This window comes from Triticum aestivum, chromosome 2B (assembly GCF_018294505.1).
Source record: "Triticum aestivum cultivar Chinese Spring chromosome 2B, IWGSC CS RefSeq v2.1, whole genome shotgun sequence".
Classification (NCBI taxonomy): domain Eukaryota; kingdom Viridiplantae; phylum Streptophyta; class Magnoliopsida; order Poales; family Poaceae; genus Triticum; species Triticum aestivum.
In genome coordinates this window covers 502,858,893-502,879,812 of record NC_057798.1, presented here as the reverse complement: position 1 = coordinate 502,879,812, position 20,920 = coordinate 502,858,893, and positions in this window count along the sequence as shown.

Below are 20,920 nucleotides of genomic sequence, written 5' to 3'. Positions count from 1 at the left end.
ATACTTTTGTCGACCTTGCCAGCCTTCTCATCTACTAAATATCTAGGGTAGTTCTGCTTCAGTGACTGTTCCCCTCATTACAGAAGCACTTAGTCTCGGGTTTGGGTTCAACCTTGGGTTTCTTTACTAGAGGAGCAACTGATTTGTTGTTTCATGAAGTATCCTTTCTTGCCCTTGCCCTTCTTGAAACTAGTGGTTTCTCTAACCATCAACAATTGATGCTCCTTCTTGATTTCTACTTTCGCAGTGTCAAACATTGCGAATAGCTCAAGGATCATCATATCTATCCCTGATATGTTATAGTTCATCACGAAGCTCTAGTAGCTTGGTTGCAGTGACTTTGGAGAAACATCACTATCTCATCTGGAGGATTAACTCCCACTCGATTCAAGTGATTGTAGTACTCAGACAATCTGAGCACATGCTCAACCATTGAGCTTTTCTCCCTTAGTTTGTAGGCTAAGAAACTCATCGGAGGTCTCATACCTCTTGATGTGGGCACGAGCCTGAAATCCCAATTTTAGCCCTTGGAACATCTCATATGTTCCGCGACGTTTCCAAAACCTCTTCGGCACCACAATTCTAAACCGTTTAACATTACTGAACTATCATGTAGTCATCAAAATGTGTATGTCAGATGTTCGCAACATCCACAAACGATGTTCGAGGTTTAGCACACCGAGAGGCGCATTAAGGACATAAGCCTTCTGCGCAGTAATGAGGACAATCCTCAGTTTATGGACCCAGTCCGCATAATTGCTACTATCAACTTTCAACTATATTTTCTCCAGGAACATATCTAAACAGTAGAACTAAAGCGTATGAAACGACATAATTTGCAAAGACCATTTGATTATGTTCATGATAATTAAGTTCATCAAATTATTTAATGAACTCCCACTCAGATAGACATCCCTCTAGTCATCTAAGTGATACATGATCCGAGTCAACTAGGCCGTGTCCGATCATCACGTGAGACGGACTAATCATCATCGTTGAACATCTTCATGTTGATCGTATCTACTATACGACTCATCTTGGATCTTTCGGTCTCTTGTGTTCCGAGGCCATGTTTGTACATGCTAGGCTCGTCAAGTCAACCTAAGTGTTTTACATGTGTAAATCTGGCTTACACCCGTTGTATGTGAACGTTAGAATCTATCACACCCGATCATCATGTGGTGCTTCGAAACAATGAACTTTCGCAACGGTGCATAGTTAGGGGGAACACTTTCTTGAAACTTTAGTGAGGGATCGTCTTATTTTTGCTACCATCGTTCTTAAGCAAATAAGATGCAAAAACATGATAAACATCACATGCAATCAAATAGTGACATGATATGGCCAATATCATTTTGCTCCTTTTGATCTCCATCTTCGGGGCGCCATGATCATCATCGTCACCAGCATGACACCATGATCTCCATCATCATGTCTCCATGAAGTTGTCTCGCCAACTATTACTTCTACTACTATGGCTAATGGTTTAGCAATGAAGTAAAGTAATTACATGGCATTATTCAGTGACACGCATGCCATACAATAAATAAAGACAACTCCTATGGCTCCTGCCGGTTGTCATACTCATCGACATGCAAGTCGTGATTTCTATTACAAGAACATGATCAATCTCATACATGACATATATTTCATTCATCACATCCTTTTTGGCCATATCACATCACACGGCATATGCTGCAAAAACAAGTTAGATGTCCTCTAATTGTTGTTGCAAGTTTTTTACGTGGCTGCTATAGGTTTCTAGCAAGAATGTTTCTTACCTACGCCAAAACCACAATGTGATATGCCAATTGCTATTTACCCTTCATAAGGACCCTTTTCATCGAATCCGATCCGACTAAAGTGGGAGAGACAGACACCCGCTAGCCACCTTATGCAACTAGTGCATGTCAGTCGGTCGAACCTGTCTCATGTAAGCGTACGTCTAAGGTCGGTCCGGGCCGCTTCATCCCACGATGCCACCGAAACAAGGTAAGACTAGTAGTGGCAAGTAAATTGACAAAATCGACGCCCACAACAAACTTGTGTTCTACTCGTGCATAGAAACTACGCATAGACCTAGCTCATGATGCCACTGTTGGGGATCATTGCAGAAATTAAAAAAATTCTACGCATCACCAAGATCAATCTATGGAGTAACTAGCAACGAGAGAGAGGGGAGTGCATCTTCATACCCTTGAAGATCACGAGACGGAAGCGTTACAAGAACGCGGATGAAGGAGTCATACTCGAAGCGATTCAGATCGCGGTGGATTCCGATCTTAGCACGGAACAACGGCACCTCCGCATTCAACACACGTGCAGCCCAGTGATGTCTCCCGCACCTTGATCCAGAAAGGAGGAGGGAGAGGTTTAGGAAGAAGGATCCAACAGCAGCACGACGGCGTGGTGGTGATGGAGTGGCAGTTCTCCGGCAGGGCTTCGCCAAGCTCGCGCGGAGGAGGAGAGGTGTTGGGGTGGGGAGGGGCTGCGCCTTGGATGTAGTGATGAAGCCCTCCACTCGCCGCTCTATTTATAAGAGAAGGGGGAAGGGGGCCGGCCCCTCTAGATGGGATCTAGAGGGGGGCGGCGGCCAAGGGGGGGAGGAGGCTTGCCTCCCAAGCAAGGGGGCGCCCCCTTAAGGGTTTCCCCCCCAACCCTAGGCGCATGGGCCCGAGGGGGGTGGCGCCCAGCCCTCCAAGGGGCTGGTTACCTTCCCTCTACAGCCCATGAGGCCCTCCGGGACAGGTGGCCCCTCCCGGTGGACCCCCGGAACCCCTCCGGTGGCCCTGGTACAATACCAGTATGCCCCGAATATTTCCGGTGACCGTATGACAACTTCCCATATATAAATCTTCACCTCCGGACCACTCCGGAACTCCTCGTGACATTCGGGATCTCATCCGGGACTCCGAAAAACATTCAGTAATCACATACTAATCTTCCTTATAACCCTACCATCATCGAGCCTTAAGTGTGTAGACCCTATGGGTTCGGGAATCACGCAGACATGACCGAGACAGCTCTCCGGCCAATAACCAACAACGGGATCTGGATACCCATGTTGGCTCCCACATGTTCCACGATGATCTCATCGAATGAACCACGATGTCGAGGATTCAAGTAATCCCGTATACAATTCCCTTTGTCAATCGGTACGTTACTTGCCCGAGACTTGATCATCGGTATCCCAATACCTCATTCAATCTCGTTACCAGCAAGTCACTTTACTCGTTCCATAATGCATGATCCCGTTACTAACCACATAGTCAAATTAAGCTCATTATGATGATGCATTATCGAGTGGGCCCAGAGATACCTCTCCGTCATACGGAGTGACAAATTCCAGTCTCAATTCGTGCCAACCCAACAGACAATTTTGGAGATACCTGTAGTGCACCTTTATAGTCACCCAGTTACGTTGTGATGTTTGGCACACCCAAAGCACTCCTACGGTATCCGGGAGTTACACAATATCATGGTCTAAGGAAATGATACTTAACATTAGAAAAGCTTTAGCAAACGAACTACACGATCTTGTGCTATGCTTAGGATTGTGTCTTGTCCATCACATCATTCTCCCAATGATGTGATCCCGTTATCAATGACATCCAATGTCCATAGTCAGGAAACCATGACTATCTGTTGATCAACGAGCTAGTCAACTAGAGGCTCACTAAGGACATGTTGTGGTCTATGTATTCACACATATATCACAGTTTCCGGTCAATACTATAATAGCATGAACAATAGACAATTATCATGAATAAGGAAATACAATAATAACCATTTTATTATTGCCTCTAGGGCATATTTCCAACAAATTTCTCATGCAAAATGTGATCTGGCCGCATTGGCCCGAGGTGCCGCATTAGTTATCAACCTTTATTTTTTTAACATACAATCTGAATGGATAGCTCTTGTGGTCATCACACATGAGCGGATATATAGGTAGGCTAGGGCCTAGGTGGGCAGGCAGTTGAGCAGGTGGCAACAATCTGAGTGCTAAAAGAGTTGATCCAATGCTTGGTTTGTTTGGATTTTCCAACTATGACCATTGGATAGAGTGAATCAATGGCTTACGTTCAAAGTTATTCTAATACTATAGAATTTTGGATTCAGTTGTTGTGCTGCTACCGTCCAATATTCGTCGGTGGTTGTTTCTATAGTAAAAAAAGGAGGTACTAGTACTTACTGTGGTAAAGGTGAAGTGATTGTTGATTTGCCCGAGCAACTTATTATACTGTGGGAATATGGGAGTACCAGCGGATTCAAAGAACAGAGAAATGATGGTTGCTTCGTCCAAGCAACTTAGTGTGGCGAAGGTGGGGCTCTGTGATTTGACTACTCACTAGTCATTACTACTACAGCGCAACGACCGAGATGAATCTTTCCCTACAGTTTTGTTGTGCACTCAATATTGCTGCATGGCAGGTGGAGCCGGATGAAGGATGTCCAACATGTCGGTGAAACGAAGTTGAATTGTTTCTGGCATTGCTATCAATCCTTCAGGATTTGTTTATATGTACGCATAATTTTAATGAAATTGTACTGTGATGCTATGAAGGTTTCAACTTTGGTTCCCGCAGGAAAAAAAAGGTTTCAACTTAGGATTCATGTGTCTTGCCTCAAGATTATCTCGTTACAACATTCCATCAAATACAAATGAAACTACCATGGTTGCTAATGCATCTCAATGGTTCGCAGATCAGCGCCAATATTCACATCACAACTAAAGACAAAGTTGTGAGAAGGTGTACAAATAAAGAAAATTACATAATTGATCGATGTTATTCATAGGCATGGCTCCATTTCCTTGTCACAGTGTTCATTGCTTGGCAGCTAGTTTCACCCAGCTCTGTAGCCAAAAAAGAGGTGTACGGGGGACACCACAATCAAATCATTTTGTGCAGCTCCACTAAAATCGAGCGGACCATCCCTGTTTGCAAAGATATCCAGTCAGTGTCATTAAAATAATAGTGGAACTAGATGATGAAACATCACACACACAAATAGAAGCCGATCACCTCTACGATCTCTCTTTAGGACTAACTTCTTGTTGGAGAAGATTAGGCACGGAGTTGGATGAGTAGGATAGAAAAACCAATCTCCCTTTCTGCAGTCCCACGAAAATGTAAAAATGTTGCCTGTGTGACATTTTGGCAGAACTGCACAAATCACTCTTAAGAAAAAAGTGATTTGTGCAGTTCACCAAAAGGTCGCAATAGCAACGAGGTGAAAATGGATAGCCCTGTTTGCAAAAGGAGGTAGAAAGGAAACAGTTACTTCCCAATAACACGAGATGAAGACACATACATCGACAAAAAATAAGCATATTCCATGTAATAAGGGAAAGATAGCACATGGTGGTTTATCAAAAATGGTTTTAGGATGAGATTGCAAGATGGAAAGTATGCCGACCGAGATACGATTTAAGCAAACAACTAAAGAAGGTCCACATGCAGCAACGTGGGAAGATGGGCAGTGGAGCAAGGCCGGAGGAAGTTGTACCTGAGGGTCGTCGGGATGTTACTAGGAGGGCGTCGGCGGCCAGGATCTTCCTATACTGCAGCAGCGAGAAAGTGGTGAAGTCCCTACCGCGCCGGAGCTTGGTCAAAGAGAACGGTAGGTACCGCAGATCAGGAAGTGCTAACTCAACGCTGTCGAACAGAGAGATGATGCACATCCTCCCTTTCCGGGGGCGGACGGGATGCGGCCGGATCACTGACCAACGCTGAGAGAGAGAGGCCACCGCCTCCTTGTGTGAGATGGTGTGACGAGAGACAAACCCATTTTCCCATTTTCCCCACAGTAATCATTTTATATTCTATATGTGACATTGAGGAATATATAACTTTATTTAATACTAATGCGTCAAGTAGAACTTTGTTCCGTCTAGGCGTGGTTCCCCTCCTTTGGGTAAACAACCGCTACACGCGTCAAATTATCACGTGGACTGCCTTTTCATACAGAAACGAACTCCACCATGTACCCGCGCGGGTGTGGCCGGGAACGAGACGTGAGTACGTGTGTCCTGTGTGCACCTCTTCTTTAGGTGCAAGTACATACGTGGGTGGGTGTGAGAGAGATGGTTTATGCGAAACAGAGGCAATGTGTTGATGATATCTCAAATAGGAAAACATAACATATGCAATGTGTGTGAAACGGAGTCATGGACGTGAGATATCGATAGAATTGAAAACAGGGATGAAGTGTGTGGCTACGCGATCGATAAAGAGTGCCATCGAATTTGTGTTTGCCCACGTCAAAGATACAGGGCGTCTGGCATACTGGAATTCGAGAGGGCAGAGGTGCATTTTTTCTCCGTGGCATGGATACCTACCTACAACGTTTGACTATCGGTGTGTGTGTGTGGGGGGGAGGGGGCAGAGACCGATCAACTAGGATATGTGTAGCAGAGGAATAAGGTTGGGAGAAATACAAAGGTAGAGCATCAGAGGGTTGGTGGTGGAGTGTCGTCTCACAAATGGTGGGAGAGGCCTGCTAGAAAAATGGAGGGTATGAGTGCAATATCAATAAGAGAGGGTGGGGGATGTCTGTCTGTCTATGCACGTGCGTGTGAGAGACGGGTCGGGAGGTATGCAAGGATGATGAGGGGAGACAATATGGTTGTGGTAAGCATACGTAACTACATAGGAATATCAACCGTCGTGTGTCCGAGAAATGAAGAGACATAACTAACGAGATAAGTGTATCGGTGCATGGGGAAAACAAATTATAGTCGACCTGGCTATATGTAGGGAGATCAGTATGTATACATGCATGTATGTGTTAGAAGCAAATAAGGTCCGGAGAGACAGTCAGGGGGTGCGGCTAGGAGGTGGTGCTAGAGGCTTACCATGTCGAGAGGGGAGGAGTGTGCGAGTATGGGATCAATGAAAAGAGGGGCGGGAGTGTGCACCTGCGTGGAACCCTATTGGACATAGGGGGGCATGGACGGTGAGAAGAGAAGAGGGGAAGTATATATGTGTTTGTGGTAGGCACACTTGGCTAGAGAGACATATCGACCGGTGTGTGCCGGAAAGAAGGAGTCGGGGGCCTACACACACCGCGGGTGGACGACCTAAAGAGAAATAATGAACGTGCGTGATGGAGGGGATGCTAAGGGTGGGTGAGAGGGGGCGGGCGTGTGCATGCACAATAGAAAGTTAGCGCTAGCTACGTACAAATAGAAGAGGATCGTGAAGGTGTAAAAGACGAACAAAGATCATAATTGATTATAAAAAAGTGGATACGGATACTTGAAGAAGATATCATAATGTAGAACATTGATTATAATTTAGGCTAATGTGTGGCTTTTGCAGCTCAGGTCTGAATACTTGTCATAATGTAGGGGGCGGCCGGGGCACTATACTTTGTGTGATAAACATGGTGTACGTATGGAACATGGTTTATATTATGAATATATAGTTAGTACATCAAATGTACTATTATTTGGAATCAACATCAAGTGTATTCAAAACATAGAATTCGAGTTCATGTAGTACACATAGTTCATATCTATCTCTATAGTAATCATGTGGTGTGTTATTAAGGTAATACACGAATGATGGTTGAAGTTGGCAACAATCATGATTGTAGATTCTTATTGAAATAGAGAAACGAATTCAAATTCAGTTCAAATTGCTGCAGTAGTATAGACATTTGGAATGCACTAAAATGTTGGTATGAGTAGGTTACATGCATTATACAGCAAGCGAAAAAATTTAATTGGACATAACATGGATTCATACTCCCTCCTTCCATCTATATAGGGCGTAATGCGTTTTTTAAGACCGCCTTTGACTATTGACAAGATTAATAGTACATGACATGCACAATGTGAAAATTATATCATTGAAATCTCCTTTCACACACCAATTTAATGGTGTGCTTTGTGTAAGTTGCATGTCATATATTATTTCTCTAATATTTGGTCAAAGTTAGCATCGAAAAACGCATTAGGCCCTATTTAGATGGTAGGAGGGAGTAGCTTTGAATAGCATTTGTATAGTAAAATGGGTCAAGACTCTCTCTTTGTGTGGTGTCAATAGTTTTATTTTTTTTCGTTTTCTTTTTGGTTGAGGGAAGTGCGGATTGATTTGGTACGTACAAGTACAATATTATACGTTAAGCTTGTCCCTAAAATTCAATCCGCGCCTTGTTATATCCCGAAAATTCAGATATCGTGCTCCCAAAACTGGCGCCTTTACAACCCGCCGCCTCACCGCCCCGAAACAACTCCCCAGCGCCGGCCCGCCGCCGCCCCGGCCATCCGTCTAGTCCCCCCGCCCCCACCCTGAACCCTAAGATAGATAGTGAGGTACCTCTCCGGCGAGCCCCCGTCCCCGCTGCGGGTGGTTCTTCTTTAACTCCGGCGAGCCCCCCCCCCCTTGAAAATCGTTTGACCCAAAAGTTGATTCAGTCGACTGAAGTGTAGCTAAATTGGAGCAGAGCAGCAGCACGAGCGAGGGGAGAGTAGCAGCAGCAATACGAGCGAGCGAGCGAGAGCCGGAGCAGCAACAGCCGGACGAGCGAGTGATCGAGCGAGAGCCGGAGCAGCAGCAGCTGGGCGAACGAGCGATCGAGCGAGAGCCGGAGCAGCAGCACCAGCGCGAGCGAGCGAGAGCCGGAGCAGCAGCAGCAGATCCGGCTGGTATGGATGCCACCGCCGAAGGGGCCTCGAACTGGGGGAGAGCCGCCATGGAGATGTCGCCCACGGCGTTGGCTTCAAGGTAGCCGCTCCATGGGGGTGCGGGATGGAGCACCGTCGGTGTCGGGAGGTCGAGTTAAGGAGAAGGTGCGATGCGTTGAGTGTACAACATCTTTGGTGGCGCTGAGTAGGCCTCAGCTTCGTTCGAGGAGTCGGTGAGGATGATGCAGTTCCGGTGGTGCAGGTTAAGGAAGCGCTGTGGGGATGGAGCAACCGCGATAGACAAGGTGATCGTCGGAGCAGCTCCTTGGGGGTGGAGGACGGGGCGGCTGAACCGGCGGGACGACGAGATGGACGACGGATCCTCATTCGGGGAGGTGGATGAGGGATGTCGAGCTGTTGCGGTGGACGGCGTCATCGGGGAAGAGGCTCCGGCTTGGTAGCGGTGAGGTGGCGGACAGAGGAGGGTGGGGTTTCGCGGCTGGAGCGGAGAGGTTATGGCGGCCTGGGATTTCGAATGGCGAAAAGGAGGCGATGGGAGGGGGTGAGCCATGACTTAGGGACGCGCTTGTCCAAAATGTAGGGTGTGTTACAAAAGTACCCCCCACCGATTTGAACTAGCGACCCTTTTGGCTCAAGGTTAGAAGGGGGATTTCATGTGTCGGGATTTGGCAGCTGGAGGGGGTTTTGCGTGCGTTGTAATTTTGGGATAGCAAGGCGCGCTGGGGCCGGTGGTTTGGCCGGTGGTTGCTGGTGGCTCAGGGGGTGCAGGTTGAAGATGAACTGCAGACCCTCCCTAAACTGCATGTCAAGTGCCTCTATGCTACCATTGCGTTCAGTTTTGACAGTAACATTCAGATTCCACAGTAAATTTCAGTTTTGATAGTTAAGTTCAGAGTCAACAGTTTTTACCTCATCTGTTGTAGTCAGGTGGTTTTTGGTGATGTAAATTTTACATATATTTTACATCATCTATTGGAGATGCTATTAGAATCCCACTTGAGATTGACGATGTTTGTCTTGTGCTACTTCAGCCTTGACGTCTTACGTCTCACTGGAGCTGCTCCAACGACAGAACGATCCATCACAACAGAGCAGTGCCGTGGACGCCGTCTACAGATTCCTCAGATCTTCCTCCACACCTCCGACAACCACCTCTGCCTCAACTGCTTCAGCGACCAACCCAATGATGCTGAGGTCGACACGGCTACGGCAAAGAGGTTGTACACTTGTTGCATCACTTATTACTATACATTCATGTCGATCCATTAGGGCTATTTTGGTTCAACGGAAAAACACAGCAATAGGGAATTTTCCAATGGCACTCTACTATTAGATTATTCATGCATTTTGTTGAAAGGAATGAAGCAAAACATCCACCTGGACCTGCTTTTCAAAATCCTATGCATGAAAACAAGACCAAGTGCATAAGTGGCAGAATAACATTCTAACTGTACACGCTTTCATATGGTTTCACTTTACTTTGGCCATGTTTCTTTGCATTCCTCTGCTCTTCCAATTCCTGTAAACCAAACACCCAAGTTGACAGAAATCCTGTGTTTACAAATTCTCTATTTACCATGTGCATTCCTATCCTATTCCGGTGTTTTTCCTATTACTACGTTTTTAGAATCATGCAAGCCAAATGAGCCCTTACAGAATTACTTCAGTTACAAGTAGGTGTCGAAGGGAACTTTGTGTGGTTTGTCTTGCTCCTTCCGCAACATTGTCCACCTCACCAGAGCTGCTCCATCGACAAAAGCATCCACCAAACTAGACATCACGACTGCTGACCGTCTTTCGCCGCCTCAGATCTCCTTCCCTGTCGCCCGCACCCACCGCAGTGGCATCACCATCATCGACTCGGGAGATGAACCTGAGGGGTACACGGGTACACAAGAGAGGTCGCACTCTTTTGTTTCTGCTTATGTTATGCATTGCTTAAAATTACCTGCTACTTTATCGTCCTGTTCACCTCTTGGACTCCAAGTCAGGTCCAAATTAATGTTCACACTTGAGTTCTAAATTAGTTGTGGGCACATATCGAGGAAGCAATGAATAGTATCTTTGTCTAATGTCTGGTTCACCTAGGGTATGCCTATGTTGTTCATCTTGTGTGGGAAACAAATAGTAAAGCAATCATCATCTATCTTTTTTATTAAATTAAAGCAATCATTAGCCTGCTATCATTATTTTTGAATCCATCCACTCGTTGTTACCATCACTCTAAATTTCTGCATGCTCTCGTTACATAATCTCATTGTATTTTTTTCGTATGCATGTCAGATATTGTACGCAGTCATGCTGAACATGTAGAGAAAAAGAGAAGAGTTTTGCGCGGCAATACAATGTCATACAAACATCGCTCCATGGTGGGTTCAATGGCAAACCCTCCCCACCCACTCTACATTGTAATCCAGAGGAAGATATCTGTTCTGAGGCGGATTCAGACGCCGCTGACCACTCCTATTTACCCCCAAGGTGTTTGCTCTACCTTGGCATGATTATGTTAGTCATATAATGCATATGTTTCCTTGCAGTGCCTACTTTTGACATCATATATGTCATCTGCTTAGTTTAGACATGTTCCGTAATGCCACCTGTTTAGTTTCTATATCATATATGGGAATTATGCAGTCTCATGTCTTTTAGCCAGCCATAATATATGTGAAATGTGCAATGCCATCCTGTTTAATGAGGCATCATATATTTGAATGATATCTTGCCCATCCTTTTCTTCATTACATTTACATTTGTCGACAATGTTTGTACATTAAACTACTCTTCCTGTGAATCAGCCATTTGGGTGGGAGATGGAAAAATCTGGAGTGAAAACAAGGCCTTCAGAGCAGATAGTGCTACCTGTCGAAGCAGATATCTTGTTGGGTCCCGATAGCTCCTCGGAGATGGATTCAGAGACAGATGACCAGTCCTATTCCCCCACCGAGGTGTATGCTGTAACTTGGCACAATTATACTGCTCATATCATGCATATGGTGTCTTGCATTGCATAGTTTAGACATCATATACACAATATTCAACACCATGTTCTTAGTTCAGACATCATATCGAATGCCCTCTGTTTAGCATATAAATCACATATGTGAATTAAATGATGTGATCTTGATTACTTAGATAACATGTAGGTGAATTATGCCATGTGATCCTGTTTAGTTATTCATCATATCTTTGAATTATGTTATGCTATGCTATCCAGTTTAGATAGACATCATATATGTGAAATTATGTCATGCTATCCGTTTTAGTTAAATAATATACATGTCAACTATTTCATGCCCTCTTTTTTCCACACTATCTATTGCATCTGTCTCTCATACAATGTCTGTACATTCAACTATGTTTCCTGTTTATCAGCCATTTGAATTGGAGCAGGTGATGCCAGTATCTAGCGGACTAAAAACATGGTCTTTAAATAAAATAGTGCTACCTCTTGGTGGAGATAGCACCCCGGTTGTACATGCACAAGAACCAGCCCTACCACACATAACCCAAATTCTCGCAGATTGTACCCCTACTGCGATGGACAGAGAACCAGCTTCACCCAATCTAACCCCAACCCCAGCAGATAGTAACCCAGTTCCTATTGACACAGCACCATCTCTACCACAGAGCTCCCAAACAAGAGCAGTTAGTAAGGTAGCTCCAGTGCCCAAAGGGCCAGTACTACCACGGCGAACCCCAACTCCACCTATTAGTACGCCTATTCCTGTGGAGGAAGCACAACCAGCTAGTCATAGTTTAGCATCTATCGCATTTGATGTTGTTTAATCGTATGTGCTTATCTTCCCATCTTGGAAATATTATACTGAAGATGAAGGAAAATGCCAGTTGAAGGTGTTTGTCCAGGAGTTATGTGTAAGTAATGTTATTCATGGCAATTACTTTGCTTTGTCCCATATATCCTACCTCCATGATGGTTATAATACAACAAATTTTTCCATTTTTCTCTATAGAGAAGGACCGATTTGGAAACTCAGGATGAGGTAACCTGTGCTAATACCTCTGCTATCTTCAAGAATGCTTGGTGGCAGTATCAGAATTACCTGAAGAAAACATACTTCACCGACAAAGAAACTCATCAAATTCCCTTACGTTCTCCTAAGACACATTTACTGGATGATGACTGGGAACGCCTTGTTCTGTACTGGTCCCGAACCAAGAATATGGTAAGGTCTATGAGCTCATTTTGTATTTTTAAGTACTATATTCTTGCGTCTTACTGTACTTTGTTCATGTAGAATGAGTGCCTAAACCTGAAGAACAAATGTTCTAATTTAAGATTCCATTTCTATCATAGTTCAAAAAAGCGCTAGGCGTTAATTGTGCATTTTGCCACCGCCTTACACTTTACTGACCAAAGTGCATGCTTATGCGCAGTTATGCACAAATTAAGCATAGTTATGCGCAATGCGTTTTGCCAATGCCTAGAGCCTAGGCGCGCTTAAGCGCTCGCTTAGGCGCGCCTTTTTTAACTATGATTGCTATCATGCATATTGCTTTGCTCTTGTATCACTGTATTTACTCATACAAACTTATTTTTAAATTGAAGGATCCAATCGAAACTCCAATGGCACAGCAGGTATGTTCATGCATGTTTCTTTAACAGGTTTGCTCTTGTCAATAGCTCTATTAATTTCAATTTCAATTGTGTATACAGTAGACTTCTCATATCATGCACATTACTAGCATCACAATAGAGCCAATAGTGTTGTTGTACATGTAGAACCGTGGTACCCATCTGAAATCTTGTTGTGCCGTGTAGTTTCCTGTAACGCCCTCGATGCGGCTATAGCTCCCACGTGTCGAGGCACGACTTAGAGGCATAACCGCATTGAAAGCAATGTCGCAAGTCAGGCAATCATTACAACATCCCATGTAATACATAATAAAAGGGGGAGATAACATAGTTGGCTTACACTCGCCACGTCACATCAGAGTACATAAATAACATCCATCAAACAAACACTCATGGCCCGACTACGGCGCCAAAATAGAAAAGACCCCCAACATGCGACAAGGTCCTGAATCGATAACCCCAACTAGGCACCACTACTGATCATCTGGAAAGGACACGTAATATCGCTGAGAGTCCTCGTCGAACTCCCACCTGAGCTCGTAATCGTCAACTGGAGCAGAATCACCTGGACCTGCATCTGGAGTTGTAGTATCTGTGAGCCACAGGGACTCAGCAATCTCACACCCACGCGATCAAGACTATTTAAGCTCATAGGAATGGATAAGGCAAATATAGGTGGAGCTGCAGCAAGCGACTAGCATATATGGTGGCTAACTTATACGCAAAAGAGAGCGAGAAGAGAAGGCGAAGCACGAGCGAGAAGCTAAAGGAACATCCTGCGCAAGCATAACTCCAACACCGTGTCCACTTCCCGGACTCCGCCGAGAAGGGGCCATCACGGTAACACACACGGTTGATTCATTTTAATTAAGTTTAGTTCAAGTCATCTACAACCGGACATTAACAAATTCCCATCCGCCCATAACCGCGGGCACGGCTTTCGAAAGATCAATCCCTGCAGGGGGTCCCAACTTAGCCCATAACAAGCTCTCACGGTCAACGAAGGAATAGACCTCCACCCAAGACACACCGATCAGACTCGGTATCTCGGTACAACAAGATGATTCGACAGGTTAAAACAAGTCCAGCAACACCGCCCGAATGTGCCGACAAATCCCGATAGGAGCTGCACATATCTCTTTCTCAGGGCACGCTCGGATAGGTCAAGCTACGAGTAAAACCAAACCTCAAGTTTCCCCGAGGTGGCCCCGCAGGCTGCCTGGTTCGGACCAACACTCAGAGGAGCACTGGCCCGGGGGGGGGTTAAAATAAGATGACCCTCGGGCTCCGGAAACCCAAGGGAAAAAGAGGCTAGGTGACAAATGGTAAAACCAATGTTGGGCATTGCTGGAAAAGCTTTAATCAAGACGAACTATCAAGGGGTTCCCATTATAGCCCAACCGCGTAAGGGACGCACAATCCGGGAACATAACACCGATATGACGGAAACTAGGGCGGCAAGAGTGGAACAAAACACTAGGCGAGGGGCCGAGCCTTCCACCCTTTACCAAGTATATAGATGCATTAAGATAACATAGCAATATAATGATATCCCAACAAGAAAAAGAATGTTCCAACAAGGAACGGCTCCAATCTTCACCTGCAACTAACAACGCTATAAGAAGGGCTGAGCAAAGCGGTAACATAGCCAATCAATGGTTTGCTAGGACAATGGTGGGTTAGAGGTTCGACATGGCAATTGGGAGGCTGACAAGCAAATGGTAGGCATCGTAGCATTGGCAAAGCAAAAGAGCGAGCAAACTAGCATAGCAAAGATAGTAGTGATTTCGAGGGTATGATCATCTTGCCTGCACAGTTGTCAGAGTTGACTGGATCCTCACAAGCAAACTCAACGGGCTCCTCGGTAGCGAACTCGTCTCCCGGCTCTACCCAACAAGACAAACAAGCAACAAGGATACAATCAACCACGGGCAAGACCAAGCAAATGATGAAATGACGATATGCTATGCGGGATGCGATGCGGGATGCAAAATGCAAGATATGACAGGAAATGCATGAACCTGGCATCAACTTGGAAAACCAAGTGTGCCACTGGATAGAGGGGATGAAATCGCTTGAAAACGATATAAAGATCATAGGAATCGGAGCTACGGTTTGGAAATGGCAAGCGTTTTAAGATACGGCACCGGTCTGCGGTTTACAGCAAGTAGGCATCTAAATGCAACGAAAAGAACATGCTACAGCCACCAAACATGAAAACAAAATACATGGCAGTGATGTACACAAGATGGTTGACAAAACACTAGCACTGAGCCATAGGCAAATTCATCCATTAAGAGGTTCAAACAAGCATGGCTAAAACGCAAATGCAAAACAGATTTCAGACTTAGTGAAATTAACACTAGTCTGAAATTTCAGATCACGAAGCTCTCTTTGGAGCAGCAAAACAACATGATAGAAAACCTGAACATGACAAGTAAGAACATGGCATGGAGCTACTCAACAAGCTTAATAAAACACCCAAAGTGACCTGGGGCCAAAAGGGTTCACAAAATACTCTACCGAGCTCACGAACATCGCTCGAACACAATCAGTTTTCAGACTTAGTGAAAACTGAGACATGCTGAAATTTAACTCACGAAGGCATGTAAACGAGCTCGATGCACTCACTACGGTGCAAGTCATGGCAAGGAAAGCATATAACCAGCAAGAAGGCACAAAGTGCTAGCTACACATGGCAAGAACGAAGGCATAGCATGCATGGAACACTAACGGTAGCATCGGCGAAATCGCAAACAAGTTGACGATCTGCCCAGATTAACAACGAAGCAAAAGTTGAGCTCGATTGAGTCAACCTAGAGCACTCCACAAATGCCAACAAAGACATGGATGGATAGAGCATGACATAAATATCAAAACTCCCTTACTGATCATCCTCAAAAGAGGCACGGATCATTAGGAAACAAGCCGGACATATAGCATCATGAACTAAAATATCCCAGACTTAGCGAAAATCACTAAGTCCCTGAAATCTGCAATCTCAGGTACCTCTCTTCGCAAGCTTGCACAAGACAACACACACATCCTAAAAATGCATGGGTGGCACCTCTGGAAAGAAGACAAAATGCTTCACAATACATCCCAAAGGGGCACAGGCATATCATGCACGGATTAAATATAGCAAAAATGACAAAAGTGCATGATGAACTAACGGATCTGCAATTTAACTCACGAAGCCTCCTTCTAACAGCATTTTGGGCGTCAAGATGACCTCAAATGCAAATGATGCAATGGAATGAAATGATGTACATGTCGAGGCGAAGATTTTGATATATCATACGCCTAAAACGGATCTACGGTTGCGGAGATACGAGCAGTCAAACATCGCATAAAAAACTAGGGTTTCTGGACAAAAGTCAACGGGGGGGGGGGGGGGTTGGATCTGAGATCTGGAACCTCACGGAAACCGAGGCGGCGCCGGAACACTGTAGCAACCGGAGGCGGAGCTCGCCGGAGACGCGGCCGCCGGTCGGGGAGGAGGCTGCCGGGGCGGCGCCGGCGTGGAGGCGGGCGGCGCGGCGCCGGTGCTCCCGGGCGGCGAGGGGAACCGCGGGCGGCGGCGCGGAGGCGGCGGTGGTCGTGGTCGGCCGCGGGGGAAGAGGCGAGCGGCGGCGGGGAGGCGGCACGCGGCGGCGCCGGTCACCGGCGTCGGGGAAGGAGGCGGCGCAGGCGACCGGGGTCGGGCGCGGGGGCGGCGGCGCGGAGACGGGCCGCGGGGGCTCCCCGTGGGCCTGGCGGGCCCGGCGGCGGCGATGTGGGCGCGGCCCACGTGGCGGCGCGGCGTTGGCTGAGGCGGGCGGCGGGGTGGAGCGGACGCTGTCCGGCGCGGGCCGGACACGTCCGTCGGCGGCGGAGGAAGGAGATCTTTTTTTTTAGGGTTTCGGGGAGAGGGAGAGATCCGAAAACGGAGGGGTGTATATATAGGCATAGAGGGAGCTAGGAGAGTCCAAATGAGGTGCGGTTTTCGCCCACACGATCGTGATCGAACGCTCTAGGACATGGAGCAGAGTTTGGTGGGTTTTGGGCCAAATTTGGGGGGTGTTGGGCTGCAACACACACGAGGCCTTTTCGGTCCCTCGGTTAACCGTTGGAGTATCAAACGAAGTCCAAATGACCCGAAACTTGACAGGCGGTCTACCGGTAGTAAACCAAGGCCGCTTGGCAAGACTCGGTCCAATCCGGAAATGTTTAAACCCCACCCAAGAAAGAAAGGTAGAAATGACCACCGGAGGAGAACGAAACGCCGGAATGCAAAACGGACAACGGGGAAAATGCTCGTATGCATGAGATGAACATGTATGCAAATGCAATGCACGTGATGACATGATAAGAGATGCACGAAAAAGAAAAACAACACACGGAGACAAAGACCCAAACCCGAGAAATAAATATAACTTAGCGCCGGGACGGCAAGAGTTGGATACAAATATGGAAAGTATATCTGGGGCGTTACAACACTCCACCACTACGAAAAGATCTCGTCCCGAGATCTAGGACTGAAAGAACTCCGGGTACTCAGAACGGAGGTGATCCTCGCGTTCCCAGGTAGCTTCACGGTCGGAATGGTGTGACCACTTGACTTTGAGAAATTTGATTGACTTGTTGCGAGTCTTGCGTTCAGTCTCTTCGAGAATAGCAACTGGGTGCTCACGATAGGAGAGATCTTCTTGGAGCTCAATGTCCCCGAAGTTGACGGTGCGATCAGGAGTCTTGAAGCACTTTCGAAGCTGAGAGACATGGAACACATCATGAACATTTGCAAAGTTTGAAGGAAGCTCGAGTTGATAGGCGAGGTCGCCTCTCTTGCTGACAATCTTGAAAGGTCCCACGTATCTAGGGGCAAGCTTCCCTTTGATACCGAAGCGACGAGTACCTTTCATGGGAGAGACGCGGAGGTAAACATGATCTCCGATCTCGAAAACCAATTCACGGTGCTTACTATCATAGTAGCACTTCTGGCGGGATTGAGCTGCTTTGAGGTTATCACGAATGACTTTGCACATTTCTTCTGCTTCTGTGATTAAGTCATTACCCAGCAGCTGACGTTCACCGGTTTCAGACCAGTTGAGAGGGGTACGGCACTTCCTGCCATAAAGAATTTCAAAAGGGGCCTTGCCCGAACTTGCTTGAAAGCTGTTGTTGTATGAGAATTCAGCATAAGGAAGACAATCCTCCCACTTCATGCCGAAGGAGATCACACAAGCCCTGAGCATATCTTCAAGAATTTGGTTGACACGCTCGACTTGACCGCTTGTTTGAGGATGGAAAGCTGTGCTGAAGCGGATGTTGGTGCCCATGGCTTTCTGAAAAGAATCCCAAAACTTGGAGGTAAAGATGCTGCCACGGTCTGAAGATATCACTTGAGGAATACCGTGCAGAGAGACAATGCGAGAGGTATAGAGTTCCGCCAATTGAGCTGCAGTGATTGACTCTTTGATAGGCAGAAAATGAGCCACTTTGGTGAGCTTGTCGATGACAACGAAGATAGCATCATTGCCACGCTTGGACTTTGGAAACCCAGTCACGAAGTCCATTTCAATATGGTCAAACTTCCATTCTGGAATGGCAAGAGGTTGGAGGAGACCAGCTGGCCTTTGGTGTTCTGCCTTCACTCTTCTGCAGACATCACATTCATTCACGAATTGAGCGATCTCGCGCTTCATTCGAGTCCACCAATAAGCTTGCTTGAGGTCCTGATACATCTTCGTACTACCAGGGTGGATGGAGAGGAGAGAGTTGTGAGCCTCGTTCATGATCACCTTACGGAGTTCACCTTTGGGCACAACAATTCGATCCTCGAAGAAGAGAGTGTCCTTGTCATCAAGTCGGTAGCACTTGTACTTGGACTGACTCTTTGCAATACCAATCTTCACCTTCTTCACCATAGCATCAAGAAGTTGGGCTTGGCGAATTTGGTCTTCTATGGTAGGATAGACTTGAAGGTTGGCGAGGAAACCTTGAGGAACAACTTGCAGATTAAGCTTGCGGAAAGCTTCACAAAGCTCGGGTTGATAAGGCTTGAGAATCAGACTGTTGCAATATGCTTTTCTGCTCAAAGCGTCAGCAATCACATTAGCCTTGCCTGGAGTATACTCGATACTCGGATTGTACTCTTGAATCATTTCGACCCATCGAGTCTGCCTGAGGTTGAGATTAGGCTGAGTGAAGATGTACTTGAGACTCTTGTGATCAGTGAAAATATCCACTTTCCTTCCCAATAGAAGATGTCTCCAAGTCAACAAAGCGTGCACAACTGCCGCCAACTCGAGATCATGAGTGGGGTAGTTCTTCTCATTAGGTTTCAACTGGCGAGAGGTATAAGCAACAACTTTCTTCTCTTGCATCAGTACAGCACCGAGACCTTGGAGAGAGGCATCACAAAAGACCTCGTACGGCTTGGTTTCATCAGGCGGAGTCAGAACTGGAGCAGTGATCAATTTCTCTTTCAAAGAGTTGAAAGCAATATCACACTCCGGAGACCAAACGTACTTGACGTGCTTCTGAAGAAGATTTGAGAGAGGCTTGGCGATCTTAGAAAAGTTTTCAACGAATCTTCTGCAATAGCTTGCGAGACCGAGGAAACTGCGGAGTTGCTTTACATTCTGAGGAGGTTCCCAATTCACAATTGCAGACACCTTCTCAGGATTCACGGAAATGCCCTTGGCGGAGATGATATGACCAAGATAAAGAACCTCATCGAGCCAAAATTCACACTTGGAGAACTTGGCGTAGAACTGATGTTCTCTGAGCTTGTCAAGAACCAAACGCAAGTGCTTGGCATGATCTTTCTTGTTCTTCGAGAAAACCAGAATGTCGTCGAGATAGACCAGAACGAATTCATTGGTGTAGGGGTTGAAGATGAAGTTCATCATGCGAGAGAACGTCGGAGGAGCGTTGGCGAGGCCAAAAGACATGACGGTGTATTCATATGAACCAAAGCTTGTTCTGAACGCCGTCTTGGGAATATCTTGCTCACGAATACGAATCTGATGATAACCCATACGGAGATCGAGCTTGGAGAATACTTGAGCACCCTTGAGTTGTTCGAACAGCTCATTGATGTTGGGAAGTGGGTATTTGTTCTTGATGGTCTTCTTGTTTACTGGACGGTAATCAACACAAAGTCGACTCGATCCATCCTTCTTCTTCACAAAAAGAACACCACAACCCCACGGAGAAGTACTAGGCCGAATGAGACCCAATCTTTCTTGCTCATCGAGTTGTTTCTTCAACTCCTTCAACTCTTCGGGGCCGAGCTTGTAAGGACGTTTGCACACAGGTTCCGTGCCAGGCTCAAGTTCAATAACGAATTCAACTGGCCGGTGCGGAGGCATTCCTGGGAGCTCTTCTGGAAAGACGTCTTGATATTCGCAAACGACAGGAATTTGAGAGATAGCATCCAATTCACCCTTCTCATTGAGAGAAAACAACCGGACGGAATTATCCCGAGCGGCAAAGACAATGACATCCTCAGACGAATGAGTCAGTTGAATCTGCCTGGCTGCACAATCAAGCTGAGCTTTATGCTTAGAGAGCCAGTCCATCCCGAGAATAAGATCGATATCGGAGTTACCAAGAACCATAGGAGAAGCAAGAAACTTGAAATCGCCCATCGTGATAGCGACATCTGGCACCTCCAGACTTGCGCT